The sequence below is a fragment of the Dendrobates tinctorius genome, unplaced genomic scaffold (assembly GCF_039654945.1).
Source record: "Dendrobates tinctorius isolate UK_male_01 unplaced genomic scaffold, ASM3965494v1 ptg000100l, whole genome shotgun sequence".
Lineage (NCBI taxonomy): Eukaryota > Metazoa > Chordata > Amphibia > Anura > Dendrobatidae > Dendrobates > Dendrobates tinctorius.
In genome coordinates, this window is record NW_027361768.1 from 645,075 (window position 1) to 650,965 (window position 5,891).

Below are 5,891 nucleotides of genomic sequence, written 5' to 3' on the forward strand. Positions count from 1 at the left end.
TTTGGAGAAAATTCAAAGCATTCATTATTCAATAGGGCCCAAAATATAAAAAACAAGCGGTTTGAATGAACGCTCACATTTCTTGGTAGAATCGTGCAGGACTGAAATTTTTGATGTTTTTCTACTCCTCTCATGAGCCCAAACAAGACTCTAAAAGGATGAGTTTGCAACTACTTTACTTGGAGAAAATTCAAAACATTCATTATTCAATAGAGCCCAATAACAAAAATCAGGTTTTGAATGAAGAATCACATTTCTTGGTAGAATCATGCAGGATTGAAATTTTTGATGGTTTTTTACTCCTCTCAACAGCCCAAACAAGTTTCTAAAAGGATGAGTTTGCAACTACTTTACTTTTGGAGAAAATTCAAAACATTCATTATTCAATAGGGCCCAAAATATCAAAAACCAGCGATTTGAATGAACACTAACATTTCTTGGTAGAATCGTGCAGGACTGAAATTTTTGATGTTTTTCTACTCCTATCATGAGCCCAAACAAGACTCTAAAAGGATGAGTTTGCAACTACTTTACTTTTGGAGAAAATTCAAAACATTCATTATTCAATAGGGCCCAAAATATCAAAAACCAGCGGATTGAATGAACACTCACATTTCTTGGTAGAATCATGCAGGATTGAAATTTTTGATCTTTTTTTACTCCACTCAACAGCCCAAACAAGATTCTAAAAGGATGAGTTTGCAACTACTTTACTTTTGGAGAAAATTCAAAACATTCATTATTCAATAGAGCCCAATAGCAAAAATCAGGTTTTGAATGAAGAATCACGTTTCTTGGTAGAATTATGCAGGATTGAAATTTTTGATGATTTTTTACTCCTCTCAACAGCCCAAACAAGTTTCTAAAAGGATGAGTTTGCAACTACTTTACTTTTGGAGAAAATTCAAAACATTCATTATTCAATAGGGCCCAAAATATCAAAAACCAGAGGTTTGAATGAACACTCACATTTCTTGGTAGAATCGTGCAGGACTGAAATTTTTGATGTTTTTCTACTCCTCTCATGAGCCCAAACAAGACTCTAAAAGGATGAGTTTGCAACTACTTTATTTTTGGAGAAAATTCAAAACATTCATTATTCAATAGAGCCCGATAGCAAAAATCAGCGTTTTGAATGAACAATCACATTTCTTGGTAGAATCATGCAGGATTGAAATTTTTGATCTTTTTTTACTCTACTCAACAGCCCAAGCAAGTTTCTAAAAGGATGAGTTTACAACAACTTTACTTTTGGAGAAAATTCAAAACATTCATTATTCAATAGAGCCCAATAGCAAAAAGCAGTGTTTTGAATGAACAATCACATTTCTTGGTAGAATCATGCAGGATTGAAATTTTTGATCTTTTTTTACTCCACTCAACAGCCCAAACAAGTTTCTAAAAGAATGAGTTTGCAACTACTTTACTTTTGGAGAAAAATCAAAACATTCATTATTCAATAGGGCCCAAAATACCAAAAACCAGCGGTTTGAATGAACACTCACATTTCTTGGTAGAATCGTGCAGGACTGAAATTTTTGATGTTTTTCTACTCCTCTCATGAGCACAAACAAGACTCTAAAAGGATGAGTTTGCAACTACTTTACTTTTCTAGAAAATTCAAAACATTCATTATTCAATAGAGCCCAATAGCAAAAATCAGGTTTTGAATGAAGAATCACATTTCTTGGTAGAATCATGCAGGATTGAAATTTTTGATGGTTTTTTACTCCACTCAACAGCCCAAACAAGTTTCTAAAAGGATGAGTTTGCAACTACTTTACTTTTGGAGAAAATTCAAAACATTCATTATAAAATAGGGCCCAAAATATCAAAAACCAGCGGTTTAAATGAACACTCACATTTCTTGGTAGAATTGTGCAGGACTGAAATTTTTGATGTTTTTCTACTCCTCTCATGAGCTCAAACAAGACTCTAAAAGGATGAGTTTGCAACTACTTTACTTTTGGAGAAAATTCAAAACATTCATTATTCAATAGAGCCCAATAGCAAAAATCAGCGTTTTGAATGAAGAATCACATTTCTTGGTAGAGTCATGCAGGATTGAAATTTTTGATGGTTTTTTACTCCTCTCAACAGCCCAAGCAAGATTCTAAAAGGATGAGTTTGCAACTACTTTACTTTTGGAGAAAATTCACAACATTCATTATTCAATAGGGCCCAAAATATCAAAAACCAGCGGTATCAATGAACACTCACATTTCTTGGTAGAATCATGCAGGATTGAAATTTTTGATCTTTTTTTACTCCACTCAACAGCCCAAACAAGTTTCTAAAAGGATGAGTTTGCAACTACTTTACTTTTGGAGAAAATTCAAAACATTCATTATTCAATAGAGCCCAATAGCAAAAACCAGTGTTTTGAATGAAGAATCACATTTCTTGGTAGAATCATGCAGGATTGAAATTTTTGATGGTTTTTTACTCCTCTCAACAGCCCAAACAAGTTTCTAAAAGGATGAGTTTGCAACTACTTTACTTTTGGAGAAAATACAAAGCATTCATTATTCAATAGGGCCCAAAATATCAAAAACCAGCAGTTTGAATGAACACTCACATTTCTTGGTAGAATCGTGCAGGACTGAAATTTTTGATGTTTTTCTACTCCTCTCATGAGCCCAAACAAGACTCTAAAAGGATGGGTTTGCAACTACTTTACTTGGAGAAAATTCAAAACATTCATTATTCAATAGAGCCCAATAACAAAAATCAGGTTTTGAATGAAGAATCACATTTCTTGGTAGAATCATGCAGGATTGAAATTTTTGATGGTTTTTTACTCCTCTGAACAGCCCAAACAAGTTTCTAAAAGGATGAGTTTGCAACTACTTTACTTTTGGAGAAAATTCAAAACAGTCATTATTCAATAGGACCCAAAATATCAAAAACCAGCGGTTTGAATGAACACTCACATTTCTTGGTAGAATCATGCAGGATTGAAATTTTTGATCTTTTTTTACTCCACTCAACAGCCCAAGCAAGTTTCTAAAAGGATGAGTTTGCAACTACTTTACTTTTGGAGAAAATTCAAAACATTCATTATTCAATAGAGCCCAATAGCAAAAAGCAGTGTTTTGAATGAACAATCACATTTCTTGGTAGAATCATGCAGGATTGAAATTTTTGATCTTTTTTTACTCCACTCAACAGCCCAAACAAGTTTCTAAAAGGATGAGTTTGCAACTACTTTACTTTTGGAGAAAATTCAAAACATTCATTATTCAATAGGGCCCAAAATAGCAAAAAACAGCGGTTTGAATGAACGCTCACATTTCTTGGTAGAATCGTGCAGGATTGAAATTTTTGATCTTTTTTTACTCCACTCAACAGCCCAAACAAGTTTCTAAAAGGATGAGTTTGCAACTACTTTACTTTTGGAGAAAATTCAAAACATTCATTATTCAATAGAGCCCAATAGCAAAATCCAGCGTTTTGAATGAAGAATCACATTTCTTGGTAGAATCATGCAGGATTGAAATTTTTGATGGTTTTTTACTCCTCTCAACAGCCCAAACAAGTTTCTAAAAGGATGAGTTTGCAACTACTTTACTTTTGGAGAAAATTCAAAGCATTCATTATTCAATAGGGCCCAAAATATAAAAAACAAGCGGTTTGAATGAACGCTCACATTTCTTGGTAGAATCGTGCAGGACTGAAATTTTTGATGTTTTTCTACTCCTCTCATGAGCCCAAACAAGACTCTAAAAGGATGAGTTTGCAACTACTTTACTTGGAGAAAATTCAAAACATTCATTATTCAATAGAGCCCAATAACAAAAATCAGGTTTTGAATGAAGAATCACATTTCTTGGTAGAATCATGCAGGATTGAAATTTTTGATGGTTTTTTACTCCTCTCAACAGCCCAAACAAGTTTCTAAAAGGATGAGTTTGCAACTACTTTACTTTTGGAGAAAATTCAAAACATTCATTATTCAATAGAGCCCAATAGCAAAAATCAGGTTTTGAATGAAGAATCACATTTCTTGGTAGAATCATGCAGGATTGAAATTTTTGATGATTTTTTACTCCTCTCAACAGCCCAAACAAGTTTCTAAAAGGATGAGTTTGCAACTACTTTACTTTTGGAGAAAATTCAAAACATTCATTATTCAATAGGACCCAAAATATCAAAAACCAGCGGTTTGAATGAACACTCACATTTCTTGGTAGAATCGTGCAGGACTGAAATTTTTGATGTTTTTCTACTCCTCTCATGAGCTCAACCAAGACTCTAAAAGGATGAGTTTGCAACTACTTTACTTTTGGAGAAAATTCAAAACATTCATTATTCAATAGAGCCCAATAGCAAAAACCAGCATTTTGAATGAAGAATCACATTTTTTGGTAGAATCATGCAGGATTGAAATTTTTGATGGTTTTTTACTCCTCTCAGCAGCCTAAACAAGTTTCTAAAAGGATGAGTTTGCAACTACTTTACTTTTGGAGAAAAATCAAAACATTCATTATTCAATAGGGCCCAAAATATCAAAAACCAGCGGTTTGAATGAACACTCACATTTCTTGGTAGAATCGTGCAGGACTGAAATTTTTGATGTTTTTCTACTCCTCTCATGAGCCCAAACAAGACTCTAAAAGGATGAGTTTGCAACTACTTTATTTTTGGAGAAAATTCAAAACATTCATTATTCAATAGGGCCCAAAATATCAAAAACCAGCGGATTGAATGAACACTCACATTTCTTGGTAGAATCATGCAGGATTGAAATTTTTGATCTTTTTTTACTCCACTCAACAGCCCAAACAAGATTCTAAAAGGATGAGTTTGCAACTACTTTACTTTTGGAGAAAATTCAAAACATTCATTATTCAATAGAGCCCAATAGCAAAAATCAGGTTTTGAATGAAGAATCACATTTCTTGGTAGAATCATGCAGGATTGAAATTTTTGATGATTTTTTACTCCTCTCAAAAGCCCAAACAAGTTTCTAAAAGGATGAGTTTGCAACTACTTTACTTTTGGAGAAAATTCAAAACATTCATTATTCAATAGGGCCCAAAATATCAAAAACCAGCGGTTTGAATGAACACTCACATTTCTTGGTAGAATCGTGCAGGACTGAAATTGTTGATGTTTTTCTACTCCTCTCATGAGCCCAAACAAGACTCTAAAAGGATGAGTTTGCAACAACTTTACTTTTGGAGAAAATTCAAAACATTCATTATTCAATAGAGCCCAATAGCAAAAATCAGCGTTTTGAATGAACAATCACATTTCTTGGTAGAATCATGCAGGATTGAAATTTTTGATGTTTTTTTACTCCTGTCAACAGCCCAAACAAGAGTCTAAAAGGATGAGTTTGCAACTACTTTACTTTTAGAAAATTCAAAACATTCATTATTCAATAGAGCCCAATAACAAAAATCAGGTTTTGAATGAAGAATCACATTTCTTGGTAGAATCATGCAGGATTGAAATTTTTGATCTTTTTTTACTCCACTCAACAGCCCAAACAAGTTTCTAAAAGGATTAGTTTGCAACTACTTCACTTTTGGAGAAAATTCAAAACATTCATTATTCAATAGAGCCCAATAGCAAAAATCAGCGTTTTGAATGAAGAATCATATTTCTTGGTAGAGTCATGCAGGATTGAAATTTTTGATGGTTTTTTACTCCTCTCAACAGCCCAAGCAAGATTCTAAAAGGATGAGTTTGCAACTACTTTACTTTTGGAGAAAATTCAAAACATTCATTATTCAATAGGGCCCAAAATATCAAAAACCAGCGGATTGAATGAACACTCACATTTCTTGGTAGAATCATGCAGGATTGAAATTTTTGATCTTTTTTTACTCCACTCAACAGCCCAAACAAGTTTCTAAAAGGATGAGTTTGCAACTACTTTACTT